This window comes from Nilaparvata lugens, chromosome 7, assembly GCF_014356525.2.
Source record: "Nilaparvata lugens isolate BPH chromosome 7, ASM1435652v1, whole genome shotgun sequence".
NCBI classification, from domain to species: domain Eukaryota; kingdom Metazoa; phylum Arthropoda; class Insecta; order Hemiptera; family Delphacidae; genus Nilaparvata; species Nilaparvata lugens.
The window spans coordinates 41,040,486-41,056,262 of record NC_052510.1 but is presented as its reverse complement, the minus strand read 5'-3'; positions in this window follow the sequence as shown (position 1 = coordinate 41,056,262).

Sequence of the window (15,777 nt, the reverse complement as noted above, 5' to 3'; positions counted from 1 at the left end):
TAATAAAGGAAATTAATGAGAATAAATTTTGAAAGGTTTGAGATATCGATGTGCGGTTTTCACCATACCTTTTCTCTGGAAATCCTGTATCGGAATCATGTATCATATGCCCACCTTTCAATTAAAAAAAAGAAGTTGAATTCAAAATGGCGGAAAAAACTTGAGTGCGACGGAAAACCTGTTTTTATCATTCGAAAAGGATCCCCAATCATACCTATCTTCTAATTTCCTTTTTAAGAGAAATGTTCAGCTGCTTCCATACAACAACTGCAAGCATTAGAAACTTGACAAACTGAAAACTTGATGTAATCAAATCTTGAAGAATTAAAAATATTTCTATAACCATCCTCGGTTAAGCAAGAATCTATATGCAAAATTTCAAGTTAATCAGTCCAGTAGTTCAGACGTGATGATGCGTCAAACATAATTTTCCTATACTACTTTACACCTGTATACGTGTATAATCTAGTTCTTTCCTTTATTATAGTATAGAAGATAATAGATGGATGGATAATCATTGTTATTTTACTAAAAGATAGAATAAGTTGAATAGTTTCCCTTTCAGAAGGAGTTTTGCTAACCCACAAAACTTATTTTTCATTTGAAGATATAACGAAAAGGTGCATAGGACCTTATTTTTTTGCCCAGCTTGCCAAAATACCCCTCATTCCATTATTAAAATTTTCGACTGACTGTACAGTGAGTCAGTCATTCTTTCAGGGCTCGAATAATTTTGAAATTTTAATTAAATAAAAATGGAAGGGAATAATTTCTTTATGTAAATATCAACACCTTTATTCAAAGACATATTAACTGTATGTGTCTTCATATTGCCGATACAGCATTGATGAAACTGTAGACGTTTATTAAGCACTTTGTCACAAAAAAACAGTTCTAGCTGAAAAATTAATAATCCATGCCACATGTAGGCCTATACATTGCATCAGGAAATAGTATATTTCGCACCTAGAGCAGAAAATGAGATTTTTCCAGCTCGAAATCGGTTTTCAAGTCCGAGGCCGTAGGCCGAGGACTAGAAAAGATTGAGAGCTGGAAAAACATTTTTGCCCGTGGTGCGAACGATATTTTTCGCCACACTACAGGTATTGCTGACAAAATAAATAAAGAATACTCGTTAAGCTATCGTACCTATCTCTTGATTTTAGTGGTAGAAGATTTGCAGTCAGGATTTCAGATTCTTTTAAAATTTCACTTGGAATACCACAGTCATCTTCAAGCATTTTTGAAAATTCGGAATGCACTAATCAACAATAAATAATTGAATAAAACTGGTTGCGAAGCGAATTAGTTTGATTCGAAATAATCAAATAATTATTTATACATTTTATGTTCTGACAGCCAAAATTTATTTTTATAATAATATTGGTTCTAACTTGTGGCTTTCTGATCATAGTAATTCAACAATTTTTAATGTATAACATATTTTTACCGCAATAAAATTCATTTTCAACTAAAACTGATTAAAAAGAATTTTTTAAGTACGTGTATGTAATGAACCTACAATTTTCAGTGAATATTTGAGACATGAAAACAAATTATAATACGCGCACTCTTTTCGATTATTAAATAACCTTTATTTTTTCAAGTGAAACCTGTAGGAGAAAATTATTCAACTATGAATATATTATGATAATTATTATAATTTATTTAATTTAAACTATTGATGCTATAATAGGTGGAGTAATTTTGTTTTATTGTTTTTAATAAATAGATTTGTCATTTTCGAAATATGTTTTTCATTTCTGTGCCAGTAACCTGTATTATGTCTCCAGTTGATGAGAACCTTGGTGACATAATTAAGGGCCATATTGGTAACGATTCTTAGTCTTAGTCAATCAAGCACTCTTTGGTTATCCAGGAACCAATCTTAATAAGTATTGATGTATATGATTTCTAAGTAACCAAATACTATTAAACTTTCCAGGCTTAACGCTCTTATGTAAGGATTTACTTCGATTGTAATGATCAAATAATTTTCAAGTTAATGCATCACCCATTTCTATACTGGCTTTAGAAAATATAAAATTAAGTTTAACAATTGTTTTCTTCAAAATTAATTATAGATTTAGATTACAATGAGAAAATCACTTCACTTTTATGGGCTACTTTATTAAAAAATATTACAAACATAAAGAACCCTTTTATTTAAAACATTTCAACTTTTGAAAGTTTGAAATGTTTTAAATAAAAATGTAAAATTCAAACTTTCAAAAGTTGAAATGTTTTAAATAAAAATGTACTTCATGTTTTTACATTGTTTTTAATAATTACAATAAGAAATATGCAATTCAATTGTTTTTAATATAATATATTTTAATACTAATATTGAAGCAAAAATAACGTTACATTGTGTTCTCTAAGAAAAATAATTAAATTTCTTCATTTACATTCAAATCATCCAACTTGTCCAGGACTTCCCTTCTCGTGTACCTTTTCCTGGAATACTCTCTGAAAAGCTGATTATTCTTTTCCTCATATCTGAGAATAATATTTGCAATCTTCCTCAATGCATTGTCACTTTCCCCACAAATCTCGTTGAAAGTTCTATAAACAATAGCCACAGGCTCATTATCACATTCTGTTTGAGACTTGGACACTTTGGCTTGCTTTAATTTGCGACTAATAGCATCTTTTTTGAAAAGCCATAAAGAATCTTGCAAACTCCACGGTTTGCTTTTGACACATCTCAGGAAATTGTCTGGGAAATAATGGGATTCTAGGTTCGTGTATGGGGTGATAAACTGTTGAAAATAGTTCTCAAACAATGGATATTTGAGTGTTTTAGACTTCAGTTGTCCACAGGTTGGATTACTATTAACGATAACATCTTTATTTTTAGTTTTGTTCTCAGATAAAATCAGATCCACGTCGTCTTTGTGCACAAATTCATGACCTGAAAAATCAGGATTGACAACAAAATACCTCTCAAACTCACTTCTAGGTACTTTTTTGTAGAAATAGAAATCCCTAGCCAAATACTCGGAGTTGTTGGTGACTAGTTCCAAGCTATCATCCGAGGAAGGAGAAGCTATTAGTTGCACATCTCCATCTTTGTGAATTAGGAACGCCTTTCCAAAACTATCAATAGTTTTACAAAAAATTGGTGGTTTTTGAGATTTTTCACTCAGTCCTATCGTTTTAGAAACGCTGTTGATCACGGTTATGTTCTCTTTTCCGCTAGATCTCAGGAGACCACACGAGAACACAATGTTTTCTTTTGAAAATATTACAGTGGTTATAGAATCAACATCGATTATGAAATCGTTCAAATTTTCCAAAACATATATGATTATTCCGCCTGGTAGAGTGATTCTGATAGCACATTGTTTCACATTATACTCTACCCTAGCATAAAGAGGGTGCTCATATAGAGTCATCAGGTTGAAAATAGTGAAACAGTCATCATTATCATCATCTAAAAAATCTTCGTCTAGAAAAGCTCTCGAATAACATTCAACTGACTCTCTACAGTAGATACTAATCAGAGAGCTGTTTAGATCCAGATCTTTACACGGCTCAGAAATGTTGAGCACGTTATCTGGTATTGTAGCTATTTTCGTTCCGTCTGAAAACGTTGATAGCAGACTTCCATCTGCAGTGTACAGTGCTTTGTAGCCGTCACTCCTGTCTATGTAGAGAGTTTGATAAGGTTGAAATATTGATCTAAGACTGAAATGCTTTTTCGGTTTCACAGTTCCGTTGTCAAACATAGATCTCTCGCCATATTCTGTTGTTACAGTTTGTTTTGAAACTGTGAAAGAGTTTTTATTTTCACTTTTGAACGTTTCTAATTCTTGTGTTAATCGCTTATCATTGCTTTCATTTTTCGAACTCTTTTTCAATTTTGTTTGTATTTTCTCACCATTCTCATTTTTTTTCTTCTCTGTTTGTTCTTTGTCGTCACTATTTTTCTTCAATTTGTGTTTCTTGTCTAGATTTTCCTTCTCTAGTTTTTGTTCTTTTTTTATATCTCTCTTATTCACGTTCTTTTCTTTTTCAACTGTGTTTCTCTTGTTTTCTTCAGATTCTTTGAAATCATTTGTTCCGTTCTCATTAGTTTGTTGAAAATTATCCACAATCTCATTACAATCAACTATTTTCCCATTACTGTATATAATTCTAATCCGACCACTTTTGTAAAAAACTATAACATGTCCTGCTTTCGAATAACATCTATATTTTTCATTCTTTATCGACTCGGTTAATTTAGAGTGGAAAACATATTTCTGTTTTACATAGTAATCACTTTTGGTTTTCACAACTTGTATACTCAGACCTGAAGGAAGAACTATTGAAAAGTTGTAGAAAAGTTTCAAAAATCGTTCAGGTAGATACTTCTCCTCAATATCTACACAGACCCTGGTTCCGTTTGGGAGATTTACGACAGCGTCTGAGAAGATACTGGTCTCCCGTTCCTCGGCTTGTTGCATATTTTTATGATAAACCAGCTCAGTATTTTGTTTCTTGATTTTGATTTTCATAATTTTTGACAAATTTAGCCAGTGGTCAATTTCCAAAACAACAGAAGAACTATCTGCCGATATGAATGATTGTGTTGAAGTTACCAGTTCCATTTGTGATCCCCATAGGTCACAAACTTTTATTTTTGGTGATTCGCACGTTTGTGATAAATTTTTACTCGAACCAGATCGATTTCCCTCTACAGAACAAGAATCACCATTCTCTTCGTTATCAGTATAGTAATCACAAACTTTCTCACTTAAATTCGAAACACAAATGCTTTCCTCCATCATGGTATTTCTGTAAAAATCTCGAAACCCCAAAAAACTCTCAAGCTTCAACATATCTTTTCTACTGGAAACACCTGGATCATTGTGAAACCAGACAAGGATTTTGTTGGATGGTTTGAATAGTAGCTTGTCACACATTTGGAAGTTCAAACCAAGCTTTTGCACAGTTTGTAATAGACAAATAGGTGATAAACTTTCAGCGTATTTAAACAGAGAATCATCCTTGTATGATATTAATTTCTCGACAGTCTCATCCTTCTGTACAAGTTCAACAATGTCCGGTATCTCGATAATTTTTTTGAAAATTTTCAAGTTTTCTTTCCTCAATGCATTCACGTGTTCTACCGACATGGAGGAGAATCTTCTCCACTTTTTCACTTGTTTGAACACTACATGTTTTGTTCCTTTTCTTATTCTAATCGAATCTCTGAACAGTCTCGCACGGCTCAGGTAAGAGCACAGTGATACATATTTTTCTTTCTTCACACGTTTTACTTTCAATTTATTTTTTTCCATCTTCATACGACACAGAATGTACCAGTGTAGGTATAAATCAAACCGATATCGGTCCAGGTCTTCTCCAAGTTTGTGCAAACGTTTCAAGTGGAATTTGTTTAGTTCGCTTTGCTTTTTACTCATTCTATTGTCTTTAAATTTCCAAGAATTGAACACAGGATTTGTTGCGAGGTAGTCTTGGAGCACACAATGTATGTCATATTTCATATACTTTGTGCAAAGGTGGAAAGTTTCCAAATCGATTGTGTTGTTGTGGTTGATGATTTTTGGAAGACTTTGTATTCTTTGTCTAGTATTTTCTTCAAATGTTTTCTCTATTTTCTTCTCATTGTGCCACACTGATACTTGTTCTACCATATTGTTCAGCACAAAACTAACATCTGAACATTCATAAGGTAGCAAACTTGAAAGATGCAAATAATGTTTGGCTTCACTCAAAGGTCTGTATTTGGCTTCCATATCATAGGTTTCAATGTTACTCAAGTAACGATTGTACACATCTAGGGCATACAGTATATGAGTTGACAAATTTGACAGAAATCTATTGATATTTAACTTTAGATCTTTTTTCATGTTAGCTGACATAGCTTTACCTCGATGTTTTGAATTTTCTAGAACCACAGCAATTGGCTCAGGCAGTTCAAGATCAATATCAGCAATGTCTTTTGATTTCAACATAGGCATTTCTTTATCACCAGCATAGGACCAAAATTTGAAAAAATCAAAATTAAATTTCTTACTTGTGAGTTGGAGATTAAAGTTTTTAGTTTCTATTTCTAGAGACTGATTGTTTTCAAAACTACGTTTTTTTAGTGCCACTATAGCTCTTATAGGTAGACCTAGTTTAGCCATTTCTACAGGTAGCAGAGGCTCGTAAAAACCAACGAATATCAAACATTCTGGTAGCTGAGGTTCCTCCTGTTTATCTAAAACTATTTTTTGTTTTTCGCCCTTACTTTGATTATTTTTTTGGCTACTTGCAGTCTTTTTAGAACTACCTTTTTTATCCTTTTTCAACATTTTCTCAGCAGCTTTTACATCCTTTTTACTACTTGAACTATTGTAATTTTCCAAAAGTCTTACCTTCAACTTGTTCATAAATTGTTTGACGATATTTGCCAAAGAATTTGGAGGTAAATTCAGGTACTGATCCTTATTCGATTTGAGAAGATGCAAAATAGTATTTTCATCTTGTTCCAGTTGTTCATCTCGTGGTGGTAATAATTCACCCTTGACAGTTTTTTTTGGAGATTTTGCCCTGCTACTTTGTGTTGAGATTGGTGTTGTTGGTTTGCTTTTTTGTTTTAAATCGTTGAGAATCTCTTGTTTTTTGATCATACGTATGCGTTGATCCCTGATTTCCGTTTCATTCAAGGTTGAAATAAAACTGTTACTTACTTGATCGCATTCGACGAGGAAAATAATGCAATATTCCCATTGGAATTCGGAAAAACTAGCTTTTAATGGGGATCTTGTTTTTTTATTTTTAGAAGCCATCAAAGTGAAGTATAAACAAAAACAAGGTTATACTTATAATAGATGTTATGTGATCGTCATGCCTCAAGTACGGTATAGTATTCGTATAATATTATGCTTCATACCTGAATAAATCTCTCTGTTTGAAAATTTGTAAAGTAGGTAGGCTAACCGTCAACACACATAAGGTGTTCCAATCAGATACTTTTGCTAAGATAATAAATTGCGTTGTTTTTTTTTAATATAGCATTAATAATATTATGATTCTTGTTTTTATTAAAGATTACGACACAAAAAACAGGTAATTGCATGATTGTGCAGCTGACTTTATTAAAAATTGTTTAAACGCATGGTAAAGTAATTTATTTAAATCTTTTTATTTACAAAGCAAAAAAAATATTAAAATATAACCGAAATAATATTCTTAGATTTTCATGTAGAATTGATAATAGAGTGAAGATAACAATATCTATGCTTTCTCTATGCCTTTATAAGAGGGACTAGCAGGGCACCCGTGCTTTGCTACGGGAATTGAAAGATAAGATTATTTTGTGAACCATTTACAATCTAAATTCTACAAAAATTGTTATAATCGTTTTTGAGATTAGGCCACAACTTGGCATGAAAACTATTGAGTCAAATCATTCGATTAATAATTGATGTGTTGGAAGTGCTCTGTAGAATAGTAGTTTAATTGCAGGGAATTTTGTAGAATATTGGGCGGGGTTCAAGAGTCAACCTCGACTTTATTCATTGGCAATTAATATTTCCCGTTGACAGTTATCAAATTAGCAGTGATAATGTTATTTTTGTTTTTGCTTGATGCAATTGAAGATTAAATTCCAAATAAAGTTTATTCGGAATTTAATGACTCTGGTATCCATGGATCTCTTACTTATTCTGGAATTTTTGGCATAGCCTGTCGCTTACTTTTCGTTTCACTTATTTAAAAGTGTAAAAGCTGCCAATCCACTGATTCTTTCTTCCATTGAAGCCCATTCATACATAAGAGTCCATTCATAATAGTTAGTATTACATTTATTGTAGCTGATTTCTCATGTCCTAAACATTACTATCATAAATATTGAAGTGGAATCATTTTAATGTGAATTTGCATAAATCTGAATAGAGTTCATTCACTGATAATTGACTACCATTATATGATTTCTTTTTGATCTTAGATTGAAACCAAAAGCTTAGGGATGAGAATTTGGATGTAAACTAACATTCAACTTAATTTTATTTCTATCCAAATTGACAACTTTAGTATTTACTTGTGATCTATCAATATCAATAGGTTTGTCTTGATGTGTCATGTAATGACATCATGAAGGGAAATGGGAGCAGCTGATGGGATATTATGTTTTTTTTTCGATTTAGTTTTCAGCTGATTTTGAAACATGAAAATATCAGGCCCAGTAGCACAAAACCATGTTCAATTTCAATCAGGATTAAATTTTATGAGAATTGATCAGAGTAAGGCTTTTTTTAATAGATGGCTTCTCTCATTGGTTCTCGTGGTATTTAGTCCAGAATAGGAATTAACAGTGCAACTGGCTCTCTCAAGGCCATGGCTGCGTACAAACATAGAGCAATAGAGGAACAATACAGCAGAAGCTGAAGAGATTAGTCGCATTTCTATCACCTCACAATGAACATTACATTCAACTAACATATGTTTGGAGAGATCGATTATAAATTTCTTTTGCTATCATCCTGTCACTTTCTGAACCTATTATACCAGATGTTCCAAGAATACTGCAATGTTTTAAAATAAGGTCGCCAAATTTGGTAACTCAACTACAGCTATTATAATCTTTTTCATTTGCTCACTCTCTCTTACATTTTCAACAGACTATGAGAAACTTTTTTCTGATCAGCTGCTACTTGAGGGATCAATAATCCTTTCTCAAGGAACTTCAGCGAATTTTCCCAAAGTTTATACCTGTTCCAAAATAATGTTTTTTTTTTTTGCAAACCCACTATATTCCTGATTTAATCAAAATCGTTAGAGCCGTTTTCGAGATCCGTCTGACATACATACATATCCACACATACACATATTAAGCCGATCTCCTAGGTGACAAATGATTTTGTCGGAGAAGGCTTAGTTGTTAAAATTGTGCTAGGCCCTGAGGTCTGGGCACTTGAATCGTATCAATAAAGTGATCCTAATTCTAGTGGTTTGAGGGTCTTGGAAGTAAAAACATAGATATGCGGTCTCCTGTTCAGGTCTCCAAGTCGACCAAATCAGGCTCAAAATTTAGGTATCAGGGCTAGCAATATTATACATTAAAAAATACCAAATTACAAAGGACGTGGTGGGGACGACAATAATTTCCCTCAATAGAACGAGAAAGGAATAAAACTAACAAGGACAGAATACAGGAAAATTCCCTCAGTCAAAGTAGAACTCAGCAATAGAATGGACGTTCAACTGATTTTTCATGATGATTTTGCGTCTACAACAATTCTAAGTACTCAAGGAAAACGTTGGAAAACAATAGAGGAAATATTAGAATTTAATTACGTAATGTGCTGAATTACATCATGAACTACTCCAAGTTAATCCAGCACTCTAATAAAATTTTATCTTGAAAAAGTTATAATTTTGAAAAAAAAAAAATTCGGCACAATATTCAAACAGAAATTGCTTAGTAAGTATAATTGACTTCAATGATTATGATTTCATTCAATGAGAGCTTATTTCACAAAAAAATATCAAAAGCAAAACTGTCAAACATGATTAAATTGAAACAGTAGCAATCATCAACATTATTATCTTCATCTGATATGAAGTAACCAAATTATAGTAAGATTCACATCAATTTGTCAGCATTGTTTGAATGGGGAGCATTGATGCTATTAATGAGAAATGCTGACAGTCAACGGACAGTTATGCATATTCTCCAATATTTATAACGAAAGCTACCTTCTATTACTTTCCTTGCCCTATTACCATAGGTAAGGAAAGTATTGCTTTCCAAAAAAATTTAAGGTACCCTAATTTCATGTTTTCTATACTTTTCATTACTTTCCTTGCCCTATTACCATAGGTAAGGAAAGTATTGCATTCCGAAAAAAATAATGTACCCCACTTTCTAAATTTCTATACGTTTCAAGGTCCCCTGAGTCCAAAAAAGAGGTTTTTGGGTATTGTTCTGTATGTGTGTGTGTGTATGAGTGTATGTGCGTCTGTGTACACGATATCTCATCTCCCAATTAACGGAATGACTTGAAATTTGGAACTTAAGGTCCTTACACTATAAGGATCCAACACGAACATTTTCGATCAAATGCAATTCAAGATGGCGGCTAAAATGACGAATATGTTGTCAAAAACAGCGTTTTTCGCGATTTTCTCGAAAACGGCTCCAACGATTTTGATTAAAGCTATACCTGAAATAATCATCGATAAGCTCTATCAACTACCACAAGTCTCATATCTGTAAAAATTTCAGGAGCTCCGCCCCATCTATGCAAAGTTTGATTTAAGATTCTCAATTATCAGATACAATTTAAACAAAAAATTTCGAGTGGAAAAGATTGAGCATGAGAATCTCTACAATTAATGCCCAGTAACATTTTTACCTAAAATTCGCACGAAATTAGAAAAAATGTGATTATCCATTTGCAAACTGTTGGCAATTGTTGTTTCTATTTAATGATTCACTATAAAGAGATAACAGACCTCGTGTGTCTCCAGCGTTATTGCCCTGTCAACAGCTGGCACGAGTTTTTGAATAGTAGACTTGAGATGCGCGGGAACACTAGCGTCAGGTGATCAATTTTCATAACGGCAAGGAAAGTTGTGTGAGTGCACCACACCAGATTTTTTCTTTGGTAAAACAATCAATGTTTGAGAATAATATAGATGCTTGGGAAAAGCGCCTTACTTCTATGGAAGATATTAATTTCTACATTAGGAAGAGGAACAACAGCTATTTGGCCGTTTTAATTTCCCTTTCTTTCGCCCGAATTAAATTTTTTGCCGAATTTCCTCATTTTCTGCAAACAGATTCCACAATGGACACTTCTGAAGTTTTAAAAATACCCTTCATATATCATACTGAATTATTAAAATTTCATCGAAATTAAGCAGTTACCGCAATCGGATAAACTAACAAAATTAAATTAGTCTTGATAGAATAGGATCAATAATTATTGATAGAAGCAACTCCCATCATAAAAGTGTGTTTTATGAAAAATAAAAACTATCAGGAATAAACTACTCCCAGGAATAGCTCCGATTGAAGCAGCAGTGCCCAATCAATTTGTTCTCGATAAATGCATTTTGATTAGTTCTTCAACTTGGTGCCAACCTAATGAAGTCATCTCAACTAAATGCCAACCTGTCAAAATTTCAATTTAGTTGCCAGTTAACTACTGTTTCGAAGAGGTACTCTCTCCAGATTATAGATCTATAATAACATATGATATGGACATTTCTATTATAATCAAGAGATTGGGAGAAGAAGAATATACATGCTAAAAGTCGAACTTTGAACCCTTAAAAACCTCCCTTAGAGTTGAAATATCGCCAAAAGATTTCTTAGTGAGCACCTAGGACGTTCAAGGAAGCTATATTCCAAGTTTTGTTGCAATCCATCTAGTAATTTTCCAGAAATCGTGATCAGTGAGTCAGTGAGATAAGAATTTTATAAGTATAGATTGATTAAAACTTGAAATGGGATATTATTACATTTAAATCTTGTAGAAAAGTTGCAATACTCAGCCCTATACATTATTGATAGTCCACTGCTAGGCCTATAGTTTATTCATTAATATTTTGAAGGCAGGCTACAAAGGTATATAGGTACCATACAGACATAAGGTGAATGGATTAATAAAATGATTATTTCATAAAATAATATACCTCTCCACAGTCGTTATAATTTTATCATATAGCTTTTGGTTATTTTTGCCATTTCATAAATAAGCTTATTAGATGAGTCTTACTAGAGCTGATTAAAAGTAATACAAACATTTCTTCATTATTGTCATAAATAAGTAGCCTACCTACTGAAGGTAGAGTGAGGTCACTACCACCTATCCAGGTAGGCCTAGTAGTGGCGTGATCCACGGTATTTAGATGAATATACCGTTGTGTGGTTCACGATATCTATATATTTAAAAATGAATGTCTGTTTGTGTGTTAGTTTGTTTCCCATAGACTCGAAAACTACTTGAAAGAACGGCATGAAACTTTGGGATTATGTTGTGTAAATATTGGGGATGGTTTCTGACCAGAAATTTCAATAGGGGGGCTAATAATAGTTATTCATTAATCCATTTTAAAGACCTATGTTTTCGAAATTGTCGGCCGAGCGGCTAACGTAGAACGGAAAGATCATCATGATTCAAGATCATGTTGTGATAATATGAGTTAGCATCTAAACTTACCAGCTGTAATAAACACGTCACTCTGTAATAAAATTGTTTACTGGTATTAAAACGGTAGTTTTAAGCACATAGAAAGTCCGTATTGAGATGTGAATGAAAATATTGATTGTCAGATAAATTTCATGATTCACCAAATAAAGTCAAGTATGACATGAGATACATTGACTTTTTGGCGGTACCTACGAAGTTCGCCGAGTAAGCTAGTAATTTATAATGGCAGTGAAGAAAGATAGGAGAACAACGTTGCTTATTCTGTGCCTTGCCAGTTGCCACTGTGTTCTATATAGTATAGGTGATACCGGAATATCTTGATGTGTAATATTAATATTGTTCATTAATGTTGAAAATAATCAATTATATTTTAAGAGGAAAGAAAGTATATTTTTCAATGATTAGTTAATAAATTTTTATAATTGAGATTGAATATTTTTTAAATTATTATTATTTAAAACGATCTGGCAACGTTGCGGAGCTAGAAAAGTTTAGTGCTATCTGCTCTGTTGAATGATGGACGAGAATAGAAACACCAATGTCAATCAAATAAGCCAGTTAAACTAGGTTTACACTATGTAGCAGAGCTATAGAGCTACATGTAGCTCACCTATATAGCTCTGCTACAAGTTAAAAAAGTGACACTGGAGATCTGCTATATAGCAGTTTTGAGCCTATTTTCTCAGCTATATAGCAGAAAATGAGCTATCCAAAATTGTCGGTAAACATCAAAGAGAATCTGAGCTATAAGTAGCTCTGCTACATGTCAATTTTTGTTGATAGCACAGCTAGATGTAGCTGCTCTGTCCTTGAAGGAAGGCTGCCGCAGCTGTTTAGTGCCTGCTGGGTTTATTCATTTTTTATTTATTCATTTATTGTATAAAACACTATAATCATAATACAATTATGACATTGGAGGAAAAACTAGGCTGAGCCTGTACTATTTCTCTCCAAAAATTTTGATAAAATGCTCATGTTGTCCAAAAGTTAAGGTTATGTAATCACACACTGCTTCGTCACTTGATTTTCGGTCCAGGAATAATGAATTTAAAATTTTGAAGGTTGATGTTATATATACTCTAAATGAATCACAGAATGTAACACAATAAATAGAAACTTTAAAAATATTGCACTTATTTGAAAAATTCGAATACAAAATCAAAAACCTACTCACAATCAGGGGCGCCCAGAGGTTAATAGGCGCCCTGGGCGAGATTTTATATGCGCCCCCCTAGTATTGGGGGTATACTTACCCCCCCCCCGTGGTAAGTTAGTATTTAAAAGTAGAGCCACATTGCTCTTCCAGGAGGAGAACTTTCATTATGGGCTGCATCCTTTCCTTGATAATCATGCTATAGTTTTTGTAAGCAGTGTTTAGCAAGCTGATTCCTCTTTAGTTGTGACAGGAGCTTCTTAGTCCAGTCAATATAGATATAAAAAGGGGGTGTGCTTGCAATTTATATTGTAGTTCTGATTTTTTAATATATTATTATTGGATACATGAGAGAATTGCAGAACAAATCTCTTCATGCAAAATGTCCTTGTGCTAGATTTGTGTTTCAGTTCATTTTCCAGTTTTCATCTATTTCTGCCAAATCCAGTAATCGGACAGAAAATTTTTTTCTTGCCTTTGTTTCAGATTATAAGATTCTGTATAAAATGAGATCATTCGGAACTCTCTATTGACGTGCTACCAATTTATCCTAATAGGTTGGTTAGCCTTCACCTATACTCTAAGGAAAGTCATCGGTTCCAAATAAGCTAATATCTTGATATATCATGAATGGATCTAATGCTTATGAATAAGAAATCCAGTTCAGAGCAAATCAAATTATAATTTTTTAATGAAATGATTCAAAAATTTCAGTTTACACCAGAACAAATAATCATACATGGATCGGACATAGATTGAACATGATGTGACTAATATTCACTAATATTGATGTGACTAATATACGAACATTGAGGTGACTAATATGATTGTTCTGTTCATCAAAATAAGTTCCAACAGCTTTCACAAAAACTCAGAAATTATTGTTTCAAATCAATATCAAAATATATAACTTATAGATTAAGAATACTTATCTATCGTTCACAGGTTTCAAAACAGGCGTATGGCTTTCAACATTAAACGAGAAATTCAGCACAAAATGAAAAGAAAAATTGAGATCTACATTTCAATTTCTTTGAAATCTACATTTCAATTTCTTTGAAATCTACAAATCTACATATGTTCAATAACATCAATAAACTTTACAAAAACATTTAAATCACAAATAACACATCTTAAATTTCAATTATTTAGGAAAATTTCAACAGAAGCCAACATCCTAACATAAGCCAGCCATTAAAAAGTTTGAGAAAGATCAGAACAAGAAGCCTTTCCGGTGAAGCCGAGACACGTCATCATCGATTGCCAATTAGCAAAGAAAACAAGTTTACAAACATTATATCTATTGTTTTCAATAAAACTTTATTTTTAAAGTTATTTTAAATTTAATTAACCTTTATGTTGTTTAGAATTATCTGTTTATTCAGAAATAGAACTTTGTTACAGTGATCCAGTGGGATGTTCAACACTAGTATATACAAAGTGCGGCAGAAAGGATGAACGATTTTCAAAAAAGTAATATGTCGTTACCTATGCATAAAAAAAACATTTATTTACAGAACAATATTCACATTATTTTACAATTTTAGAAAATTAATGTTTGAAAACAATATCTGACAGGTGACGGCCGTTTTCAGCAATGCACTTTACAAGCCGCTCTCGGAAGTTGGATTGTACTCTTTCTAACATTGCCCTGCCAATTTGTTCGACTTCCTCACGAATTGCTCCGTTTAGTTCTTGAAGTGTACGTGGTTTATGCTGGTAAACACGTGACTTCAGGAAACCCCACAAGAAGTAGTCGCACATGGACAGGTCTGGAGAACGAGGAGGCCAATCAATGTCACCAAACTGAGAAATGATGCGACCACGAAAAACAGCCCGAATTGCTTCCATTGAATTTCTTGCTGTGTGAGCTGTCGCCCCGTCCTGCTGAAACCATACTTGCCGGATAGGAATACGTTTCCTTCTTAATTCAGGAAGGAAGAATTCAGTGAACATCTGTCTATAACGTTCTGAGGTTACAGTTACAGTGGTCCCATTGTCGTCTTCAAAAAAGTATGGACCAATAACAAATATACTGCTCACAGCACACCAAACTGTCACCTTGGGACTGTGTAATGGTCTCTCATGCATTAATTTCGAATTTTCATCTGACCAATAACGATAGTTCTGCTGATTAACGGTACCATTCAAATGAAAATGTGCTTCATCTGTCGTAAACAAAATGATGTTTTCATTTTGGTCAAATATGGCCTCCATTTCTCGAGCAAAATTAATCGCCAGGATTCAATTGTTGAACCATGGCCATTTTGTAGGGATGAAGTCCTAGATCTTTATGTAAAATACGCCTTACTGACCGATCACTGATCTTCAGTTCAGAAGAATGTCTCCTAGCAGATCGATTAGGACTACGGAGTATGGCTTGCCGAACTCTTTCCACATTTTGTGGAGTGCGTACAGTGCGATGAGCCCCTGGTGGTCGTTTATTCATTACTGTTCCTACTGAAC